Genomic DNA, 12,487 nt, shown 5'->3' on the forward strand with positions numbered 1-12,487 from the left:
GCAGGAAAAGAGATTTAAAGATGGGCTTAAAGCCAACCTTAAAAACTGTGGCATAGACACTGAGAACTGGGAAGCCTTGGCCCTTGAGTGCTCTAATTGGAGGTCAGCTGTGACCAGCAGTGCTGTGGAATTCAAAGAGGCATGAATGGAGGGCTTAAGGGAGAAACGTGCCAAGAGGAAGGCCCGTCAAGCCAACCCTGACTGGGACTGCCTTCCACCTGGTAACTGACGTCCTCACTGTGGGAGAACAGGCAGATCAAGAATAGGTCTCTTCAGCCACCTAAGAACCCACCCACAGGACCCCACGGCTGGAAGACCATCATCCTTGAACTATGAGGGATCACCTAAGTAAGGTGAAAGAATGGTAGGATTTGTGTTTGTTAATATTTATTCCAACATTCAAATATATGAGTGTGAAAGAAATCAAAGCAAACCATTGAGCTTCAAGTATATAACTCATGAAATGTGTATTCTACTGCATTTGTACTAAATGGGGGTCATCAGTATTATTTGCTCCCTCAAAAAATCTGTTTTTACACCAATGTGGAAAGAAGTATAACAAAGTTTTCTTCATTCTATTGAATTGTTCGTTCCAAATAACCAGAGAGTAGATTTTATTTCTCAAGAAGGTACTAAAATTTGCAAATTTCTTCATACATAATGGATGGAGAAAGGAAAACTGACTGTGGACTGAAAATGCCAAAGGGAGATTGAGAGTGAATTCAGAAACCATTTCACACTATGTTGTTTTAGAAGTTTTGTTCCTCTGTAACTGCCATGTTTCCATCTGGTGAAATTCTCTTGGGATTTGTTCATTGTTTAGGCAGATAATTCTAATTAGCTTATGAAGCTACAAATTCTAGGATTCCATAGGATGGAATCATGCCAGTTCAAGTGAAATCAAAATTGTTGTACCCTATCTTGAACCATCATGTAATAAATAACATTTATTATTTATTATGACACAGCAAACAAGATAGATATGCTGGATTTCGTATCACAAAATCACAAGTCAAACACTTCTCAAGTGTCTAGGACTGTGTGATGTATTTTTGGATGAAGTGCACAGATCCCAGTAGGGTGGCCTTTTGCAGTTGGCAGATCGTAATTTTGTCAATGTCTATTGTTTCCAAATGCCAGCTGAGATCTTTTGGCATGGCACCCAATGTGCCCATCACCACCGGGACCACCTGTACTGGTTTCTGCCAGAGTCTTTGAAGTTCAGTCTTGAGGTCCTGATAGCGGCTGAGTTTTTCCTGTTGTTTTTCGTCAATGCGACTGTCACCTGGGATGGCGACATCAATGATCCAAACTTTTTTCTTTTCCACAACTGTGATGTCTGGTGTGTTGTGTTCCAGAACTTTGTCATTCTGGATTCGGAAGTCCCACAGTATCTTTGCATGCACATTTTCCAATACTTTTGCAGGTTTGTGATCCCACCAGTTCTTCACTGCTGGGAGGTAGTACTTGAGGCATAAGTTCCAATGAATCATTCAAGCCACATAGTTGTGCCTCTGTTTGTAGTCTGCTGTGTGATTTTCTTACAGCAGCTGAGGATATGATCAATGGTTTCGTCAGCTTCCTTGCACAGTCTGCATTTTGGGTCATCAGATGATTTTTCGATCTTGGCCTTAATTGCATTTGTTCTGATGGCTTGCTCCTGGGCTGCAAGGATCAGGCCTTCTGTCTCCTTCTTCAGTGTCCCGTTTGTGAGCCATAGCCAGGTCTTCTTATCAGTTTTTCCCCCGTAGGTGCCACCTTGCCATGGTGGGGGGCGGGGGGCTTAACCATTCCAAGGATGCTGAGAGCTGTGCTGGCCTTAGTGTAACTACCAGCAGGTCCAACCAAGCCAGAGAGGTCTCAGCTGAGGAATTGAACCAAGAGCACCTAACCCATTAGCATTATGGAGAATCAAACCAAAACAAAGCCTATACGAAGTCAAAACGAAGTCTATCGTTGCCCAGGATAAAAAGGACCGCGGTGGATACTGCTGATTCTGGACATCCATCAACAAGTGGGCTATGGAATCAAAATACAAAAGAACAGTCACAGAAGCGGCAGAAATATACAATGCCAGAAAACCGCACATTTGTTGTTGTTGTTATTATTATTATTATTATTATTATTATTATTATTATTATTATTAAAATGATACAATTTTATAGACTGAAAGGGTCCTACAACTGCTTTTGTCTGTTTTCAGATTATGGCAGATGGTGTTTTCATTCTTCTTTTCCAAGGGTGTTATTACACATTTGTTTCCCCATGTATGCTCTATGCTTACATGCCACTGATGCCATTTTTATTGCTCCATATTTTAGTTTTAGTTTGCATCAGGAAGGATTACTGGGTTATGAACTATTATCAATCAAGTTGGATAAATGTATTTCTGGTGCAATATTTTTGCCCTGCAGAGTTAATATGAAGACATTTTAAGATTATTCCCCTTTTCAGCAAGTTAATTTAAAGCCTTCTATTTTGGAGCAGACATATGGTAGAATTATTGATTGTGTTTTGTTTGTTTGATGATGACAGTGATGCTTCCAGAGTAACTGTTATTTTCAATGTGATGACTCTTGCATATGAATTAAAATCATGTGTGACTTTATAAGCATGTAAACATTATATGAGGTTCTGCCTTTTCTAAATTCTTGAAAGTCAGTGAACTGAGTCAAGAGAAAAGATAAGACTTCTGAGTTTTCCTATGCCTAATAGTTATTATTATGTTTTCTGTTGTGGGATTATAAATGAATATCAGGACAATAGTACATGTGAAAGACATCTATACAGTGAAGTTTGAAGCCGGCTTGAAAGCAGCCTTTCCATAAAATACAGACTCTCAATGTGTGCTGTAGCACAAATGAAGACAAAATAATATGTTAAAAAAATCACCAGAAAGTCCAGAAAAAGCCAAAAAAAAAACATTACAGCCAGTCAGATTATATTCCCCACGGGACTCAAAATTGGGACCATAAAATGTGTAGTGCTTGTCAAGATACCTCTCACACTAAATCACTTTTAAGATGCCAAAACACAACTGGCTGCAAATAAATACTTACTCTGCGGATAAAGGAAACCATATTATTTCCATGGGAATGCTTGCTTTCTTCCCCTTTGTTCTCATTTCATGTGCCCTGCCACAGTCCAGCACTGATCCTAAATGGACATGGATATGTACATCAGCACATCTCAACAGACTGATTAAGAAAAAATATTCCCATGGGTAATGTGGTTCCTGGGTTTAGTTCCAATCAGCATTCAGTGGATATTGTGACTGGCTAGTCCCAGTCTCAAACTGGTTCGTGGAGTGTTTGTGTAGGCATTTCATGGGCACCTTCTGCACAGCTGTATAAAATCCAGATTATCTGTTTTGAACTGGATTATATTGAGTGTACACTCAGATAATCCAGTTCAAAGTAGATGATGTGGATTATCTGCCTTGATATTCAGGATTATATAGTAGTGTAGAAAGGTCTACAGTGAAAGCAGTTTGTATTAATCCACCTCCAAACTGCATTATAGTGTCAGTGTAAAAGCACCCTAGGAGTGTTGTCGAAGGCTTTCATGGCCGGGATCACAGGGTTGTTGTATGTCTTTCGGGCTTTGCATAGGCAAACTGATGAAGAAGCACAACCTACAAACTATCTACAGACCAACAAAGAAAATCCAACAAATGCTACGGTCAGCGAAGGACAAGAGGGATCCTCTCTCTTCTGCAGGAGTCTACCGGATACCATGCAGCTGTGGACAAGTCTACATAGGGACCACCAAACGCAGCGCCCAAACAAGTGTCAAAGAACATGAAAGGCACTGCAGACTAATTCAACCAGAGAAATCAGCCATAGCAGAGCATTTGATGAACCAGCCTGGACACAGGATATTATTTGAGAACACAAAGATGCTGGACCATTCCAACAACTATCATGTCAGACTACACAGAGAAGCCATTGAAATCCACAAGCATGTGGACAATTTCAACAGAAAGGAAGAAACCATGAAAATGAACAAAATCTGGCTACCAGTATTACAAAACTCCAAAATCAAAACAGTAGATGGGAACCAAAACTCTGAGGGCTTGACTGAACAAAGGATGCCCCCAGGCATGAGACAAAACCTTTCCAATGCTAATTAGGGTGATTAACTGAAACATTAATGCTGGCTCCCAGTGACAAAGGACTCTTGCCACACCCTGGACTCTCCACAGATATATATTCTTTCCTTTCCTTACTTAGTTTATCCATACCTCACAACCTCTGAGGATGTCTGCCATAGAAGTGGGCGAAACATCAGGAGAGAATACTTCTGGAACATGGCCACATAGCCCGAAAGACATACAACAACACCCTAGGAGTCTTAGTACTACAAGCTGATTTGAGTCTCCTTCAGGAAAGATAAAGCAGGGTATAAATAAAAATAATAAATATAATAAGATGAATATGGGTCAATTGCATGGTATGGCAGCTAAAAAGAAAATGTGATTCCAGGCTACATTAATAGCAGTATAGTGTCTGTCTTGATCAATTCAAATAATAGTACTATTGTATTCTGCTTTGGTCAGATCTCATCTGGAACACCATGCCCATTTCTGTGCACCACAGATCAGAAACAATATTGTTAAGCTGGAAAATTCAGAAGTAGGTGACTAACATGATAAAAAATCTGGAAGCAAAAAGTCCTGTATGGAGCAACTCGTGGATCTGGGTATTTGTAGCCTAGAAAAGGAAAGTTAATGTGACATGTTTAAAATTTGAAAGTGTGCCACATTGACTATGGAGCCAAAGAATAGGGCACAGTACAGTGGATTCAAACTATATGAAGAGATCCCACCGAAGGCAAGATCATCCTGATACTAAGAGAGTGTGGCAGTGGAAAAGGCTTCCTCAGAGTGTGGTGGAATCACCTTCTCTGGAAGTTTGGAAACAGAGGCTGGATGGCCATCTCTGTAGTGATTTGATTGTGTGTTCCTGCATAGCACGAGGTTGGATGTGTTGGCTTTTGTGGTCTCTTCTACCTCTATGATTCTAGGACAGAACACTTCATTGTATTGTGATTGAAATGAAAATATATAGACTCACATAATCAGTAAAGTTGGGAGGGACACAACCCCCTGCTAGTGTATTTATTTTCAACAAAAATCAAGTGAGGACTTAAACATAATATTTTAGTGTCAAGTGTTCTTATTTTGAGTTTTCAGTCCACTCAGTTTCTCTCATCTCATACCTTCCTCTCTGTTTTCATCAAAAACTGCATCTTTATTGATAGACATTTGCAAATGACTGAGCAGTTTAGGTACATTTATCAACCTATATTTGTGGTGGGTTTAATTCTAGATACATTAAAACCACAGGCCTACATCCAATATGACAAGAAGATTATGTAGGACGTTTAAGACTGACAGAAAGTTTGCTGCATAAGCTTTTATAGAATCTTGTATGCATGGATGCTACAAATTTCTTGTGTATCCATACAGATCACACAACTATCCACCTTAACACATAGAGAAACTTTCCAATCATAGGACACTTCGACCTCTTTTCAATTATAGAGAGGCACTGAGCTCATCACATGAGTTAAACTACTTCCGGCTGTCATGCATAGCCCTCTGTGGTTGAAAAGAGGCAGAGGTGTCCTAAAAGGAGGGAACGCTGGCAATCTGACCTCATCACATTGAGAAAATTTCCTCTTGTATGATACTTCAGCCTCTTTTCAAGCATGGAGAGGCACAGAGCTCTCCATGTTCCAGGGTTGAAAAGAGGCAGAAATGTCCTGAGAAAAAGGAAACTCTGAGCATGGGCCAACAATTGTATTCAGAGCTCCTGCCTCTTATCACACTTTATTCCCATGTTTACAACTGAAAAACAGATGGGATGGAAACCATCAAAATTTTCCCATCCTGTTCCAATGCCTGTCAGGAGTCTCTTGTATCCTATGGGGTATTTTATGTATCCTATGCAGAACAATATGATCCCATGGAAATAAATTGTTTTAACCTGGATCACTGTCTCTTGTATTCTATAGGATTTGGTGAAGAACAATAGGATCCCATAGAAAGAAATGGTTTTTAACCTAGATCACTGTCTCTTGTATCCTGCGAGGTTTGTTGATGAACAATAGGATCCCATGGAAAGCAATGATTTTAACCTGGAGCACTATCTCTCGTACCCTATGGGGTTTGGTGCAGAGCAATAAGATCCCACAGAAAGCAATTGTTTTAACCAGGAGCACTGTCTCTTGTATTCTATGGGGTTTGGGGAAGAACAATAGAATTCTGTACTCTTAAAGGGACAGTCACCCATGCTTTCCCCTCTCAGTGTGTGAGGTGGTAGGATACAAAAACACAGCTATATTTTAAATCTGAGAGTTTTACCAGCATTGAGTTTGGGCCTCTTTTGTGCAATTTTGCTTTCAGGACATCAAATCTACTGATGCTTCCACCTCAAGCCCACATGGGGGTGCTTTGGTTACAGCTCTACAGGCACAGACAGACTGGAATAAGCATTAAAAGGACTTAGAAGGGACTTCATTTAACATTTCATTTCTTGACACTTTGTGAAAGCTTTGTGAGCTCTGGTAGAAAGTATTGAACTGGAATTTCTTTCATCATTTATTTTAAAACAGTACAAGTGCATATAATCTTTAAGTCTTTATTAACGACTTAGACGAAGGGTTAGAAGGCACGATCATCAAGTTTGCAGATGACACAAAACTGGGAGGGATAGCTAACACTCCAGAAGACAGGAGCAGAATTCAAAACGATCTTGACAGACTAGAGAGATGGGCCAAAACTAACAAAATGAAGTTCAACAGGGACAAATGCAAGATACTTCACTTCGGCAGAAAAAATGGAAATCAAAGATACAGAATGGGGGACGCCTGGCTTGACAGCAGTGTGTGCGAAAAAGATCTTGGAGTCCTTGTGGACAACAAGTTAAACATGAGCCAACAATGTGATGCGGCTGCTAAAAAAGCCAATGGGATTCTGGCCTGCATCAATAGGGGAATAGCGTCTAGATCCAGGGAAGTTATGCTCCCCCTCTATTCTGCCTTGGTCAGACCACACCTGGAATACTGTGTCCAATTTTGGGCACCACAGTTGAAGGGAGATGTTGACAAGCTGGAAAGCGTCCAGAGGAGGGCGACTAAAATGATTAAGGGTCTGGAGAACAAGCCCTATGAGGAGAGGCTTAAAGAGCTGGGCATGTTTAGCCTGCAGAAGAGAAGGCTGAGAGGAGACATGATAGCCATGTACAAATACGTGAAGGGAAGTCATAGGGAAGAGGGAGCAAGCTTGTTTTCTGCTGCCCTGCAGACTAGGACACGGAACAATGGCTTCAAACTACAGGAAAGGAGATTCCACTTGAACATCAGGAAGAACTTCCTCACTGTGAGAGCTGTTCGACAGTGGAACTCTCTCCCCGGGGCCGTGGTGGAGGCTCCTTCCTTGGAGGCTTTTAAGCAGAGGCTGGATGGCCATCTGTCGGGGGTGCTTTGAATGCGATTTCCTGCTTCTTAGCAGGGGGTTGGACTAGATGGCCCATGTGGTCTCTTCCAACTCTACTATTCTATGATTCTATGATTCTATGATTCTATAATCAAATAATGAATATGTTCTTTTTGAGTTAGGACTGGAAAAACTGGTTGAAATGAAAAGTGTAACTGGTGTGATAGCAAGATGAATTTCTTCTTGTATGCTTTTATATAGCTCTTTTAGTTTTTAACATATCAGACACATATTATTCTAGGACTATATTGTGAGCTCAGGGATATGCACAATAAAGGATTTTTGAAAAAAGATAGGCAGTCTGGTACCCTGCATGTTTACTGCGTTCTGTTTATACATTTGGACTTGCAACCAAGTAAATAGAGAGAACCTTCTGCTAGTCTTATCATTTTGCTATATACTATTCAAACCACAGTGAACTCTTGATTTATTTAGAGGAATTAGTGCTCTACAACCTTAGTCGGGGCAGAGGGGGTAAATATCCCTCTCTTTCCCCTCATGTCGTAATAGTTTGTAATTGTGACACGAAACACACCTGTTCCTTGTTGCTTGCCATGATAACAGAGTCACAGGGCTCCAAGGGAAGAGGGTAAGGAATGAATCCCCATCCTCTCCGCAGTTTCAAGTGGTCCCCATTGCTTTGGCTGATGTCAGGGCACACAACAGGGAACAGATAGGTACTGTGTTATAGGCAGAGAGGGGAAGGGGAAGAGGAAGAGGAGTGCCATCATGTGTCGCCAGGCTGACTGAGCCCGGCAAAAGCTGAATGGCAGAGGGATGCCAACTGTCCTCACTGGCTTTAAGATCCTTTCTATATGGACCCAAAATATGAGCAGACTCCAGTATACCAGCTACCAGATCAGGTCTGCATAGAGTCCACACAGCACTTCAGCAATTATGTTGGAAGCGGGAAAGAGTCCTTACAGCCCAATCATATGGTTCAGCACCACTGGGTAGTAATCCTGGATGTTCCCTTCCATGTCACAGCAGTCCCCACCCATGAAATGTCAGGCAGAGCACTAAAGTGCTGAGGAAGGGGGAGGGGGGAGAGGAGGAACTCCTCCTATCCCCCCTCCCTTGGTGCACTAGGGAGAAGGTAGGTGCCATGTCACATCTGAGGATTGCTCTGACATGGGAACTGCCTGAATCTGGGAATGCAGGAAGGTAGTCACCACGGTTGCAGCTGTTTATGGTTGTGAACCAGCACTACTGTTCTGACTGTCCTTAATTTGTGGAAAGCATGGATCCTGGGGCAGAATTTGGGCTTAGTTTAACCTGGGGCAAGACCATGTTGAGGTTGCTAAACCCAGATAAGCATTTAGCTGCTATGGGGCTGATCCATTTTTACACTGATGTAAGTGGTCAGTGTAGATGGGCTTAGTTGAGAACTAAAAGCCTTCCCTGAGCCTACAATGACTCAGAGAGTCTAAAAAGGTAGTAAGACACTTTGCAGCCCCTTGCAGATGACCAAGACATTAAAGGCCAAAAATTGTTTCTTCCAGGAGGTGTGGTAGAAGTGTAGTCTCTTGGGGGGGGGGAGTGTTAATGCATCCTCCTACTTATTCATGCCCGTTTAAAAGAATAGCTTGTATTTATTTGCTTTTATTTTTGCATTGTTTTAAATTGAACTTTCCCTTTGAATGAAGGATGACAAAATGGTACAATTATTTTTTAAAAGAATAAATATAATAAGTTTTCTGGGATGTTTTGATGAACATTTCCAGGTGCACTGATTTTCCAGTTCCACAAGCCCAACTTCATGGGGAAAATATAGTCTTCTGAGCCAAACTGCTCATGAAATGGTAATGGAATGGGCCGTTCTCTGGCAACAGCTTGCCTCCATGAGGCTGAGCCATTCATGTGAACCAGCATGCTATGTGAATCAAACTATTTTTCTTCATGCCACCATGGGGTGTTATGTTAATATCTGCAGTGGCATGCTGAAAAATTCCTCATGGAAATGGTGTGATGTTGCATAGGAACAGCTTGCTGGATGAAGACACTGCTATTGTGAGTGATATAAAGCAAATTTCAGGTGGCAGTCACATCATACACATTCACCCTTAGAAAGGGAAGAAACTGGGCACAATTCCTCAGTTTTATGAATTTTGCATATAATGAAGAACAAAGATTGCTATTTCATGTGCAGCCCACGTTACAGCTAGACTACTACTGACTAATCAATTTTAGTCTGATAGGCACTTACTGTTATCCTTCACATCTAACAATAAGGTTAAGAAGGCTAGCTGGGTTGAGAAATGACTGCTGTCATAGAGCTGGGGTGCTGAATCAATTTTAAAATGAAAAAGAATTACTATGTGAATTACCACTTTAGAGGAAGCACTTTACCTTTAGGTTTTCTTTAGCTATTCTTAAAATACAGTCATCAGCTTCAGTATAAACATTATCTTTCTTACTCATGAGTGTAACCTATGACAGGTTTCAATATAAGTTGCCAGGCTGTATTTCTAAGAAAATCTCCAGCTCAACAAGAGTGAATTTATGCTGGTATCAAACACTTCCAAGCAGTCAAGGGGTATGAAATATGTGGAGAAGAGGAACTATATTTCTTGATTTCTGTTTAAAATTAATGAGTTCATTTTGCTTTATATAATCAGAGCCATTTCACATTGAAATTTGTACTTAAAATTTATTTGAGTTGCTTATTCTATCAGATTAAATGGAGCAAGAACTGTAGATTTCAGAGTTTCTTATGGTGTCCAAAAGCGCAATTGCATGAGATACAATTGTCCCAGTCTTCCTATTCTTCCCATCCCAAATGGCAAATATCACACTCCTAAGCCTCTGTGGCTGCTAATTGAGCTTTGTTGCCTTCTAGGCTTCGGTGCTATAGTTCCAGATAGGATTCTAACTCACAAAACTGTAAGTCCTATCATGCCATAGAAGGGGTGTGTGTGTTGGAAACCAAAGTGTAAATATTTATAAAACAGTAAATGAGCAAACACACAATGAGAGCTATATACCTACAGTTATTCTGTGCATGCACAAAGCCAAATACCCAGTGTTATATTACATTAAAAACATGGCTCACAAATGGAACTTTGGAAAAGGAGATGGAGGGCCTGATTCTGGCAGCCCAAGAACAAGCCATTAGAACCAATGCCATCAAAGCTAAAATTGAAAAGTCGACTACAGATCCCAAATGTAGACTCTGCAAGGAAGCAGATGAAACAATAGATCACATCCTCAGCTGCTGCAAGAAGATCTCAGAGACAGACTACAAGCAGAGACATAATACCGTTGCTCAGATGATTAATTGGAACTTGTGCCACAAATACCATCTGCCTACGACAAAGAACTGGTGGGATCACAAGCCAGAAAAAGTTACAGAGAATGAACATGTCAAGCTACTCTAGGACTTCTGAATTCAGACAGACAGAGTTTGGAGCACAATACTGGAAAAGCTGACACGATATGAGGATTTAAATATCGAATTACAAAGACACTGGCACAAGCCAGTCAAGGTGGTCCCAGTGGTGATCGGCACACTGGGTGCAGTGCCTAAAGACCTTGGCCTGCAGTTAAACACAATTGGTGCTGACAAAATTACCATCTGCCGGCTGCAGAAGGCCATCTTACTGGGATCTGCACGCATTATTCGCCAATACAGCACACAGTCCTAGACATTTGGGAAGTGTCCAATACAACAGCAAGCAGAGTGTCTACTGTGGACTCATCTTGTTGTGTTTCAAATAATAATAATAATAATAATAATAATAATAATAATAATAATAATAATAACTACTACTACTAATTGGGTGCCGTGCCAAAAGATCTCAGCTGGCATTTGGAAACAATAGAAATTGACAAAATTATGATCTGTCAACTGCAAAAGGCCACCCTACTGGGATCTGCACGCATCATCCAAAAATACATCACACAGTCCTAGACACTTGGGAAGTGTCTGATTTGTGATTTTGTGATACGAAATCCAGCATATCTATCTTGTTTGCTGTGTCATACAATAAAATAATAATAACTTTATTTTTGTATCCCGCCACCATCTCTCCAAAGGGACTTGGGGAAGCTCACATGGGGACATATAAATGCTGTCAATAAATAAATAAATAAAATAAAACATGCATAGTATTTCTCCTTTTTTACATTTCAAAGAGCCTTCTGTAAGAGAAAGTAAAATATCAGTAAAATTTAAATCATAGGGAAAGCCAGAGGCCATTTTTCAATACCACCAGTATATGTTTTAATGTCAGCTAAATGTGTATTTACAGATTATTTTCTTTCTTCTTCACTTTTCAGTTCACTTATTGTGGGCCAGTTATGTGAAAATCCAGGTCAGAGTAGGATAAACCTCCTTTAACTTTTTCAATATGAGTTGGATGATAGTACAAATCAAACATGAACCTGGTGTCATACTGGTTGTCTTCATAAGATTTGCTGACTATGAACAAGTTGTCATTGCAATCTATAAACAAAAGCAAACATATGGCTAGTCACCAGTCTTGTGATGTGATCCATTGATGATCTAGGGCAGAGGGTCAAACTCATTTTCACAGCCTTATGGTTGCCTTCAAAGGTCCGTTTGTAATTATAAGACTGCATAACTGTAACTGTGCTGCCCTAGCAATGATGGCCTAAAACACAGTACTATATAAATAATAATAATAATAATAATAATAATAATAATAATAATAATAAGTAACAACAACAATAACAGTAATAGAAAGGTGAAACTATATTGCTCTGATATTGAAAGTCTAAAACACCTCCCACACGAAAGCCACCCACTGATTCTCATGATCAATTCAAACATCATATATCCCATTGTCCCCAGAACCTCTGTGAGGATGAGCAAAGTGGGGAAAGCTGCCTTTCTTCAAAACGCTCTTCCTAATTTGTACCATTGAGTGATTGCCACTATATTCCAGCTCAGCTAGGATGAAATGGATCAGACATGGGCACTCGTATTTTTTAAAGGATCACCCCCAGCCCCAGCTCTGGCCCCTT

The sequence above is a fragment of the Anolis carolinensis genome, chromosome 5 (genome assembly GCF_035594765.1).
Source record: "Anolis carolinensis isolate JA03-04 chromosome 5, rAnoCar3.1.pri, whole genome shotgun sequence".
NCBI classification, from domain to species: Eukaryota; Metazoa; Chordata; class Lepidosauria; order Squamata; family Dactyloidae; genus Anolis; species Anolis carolinensis.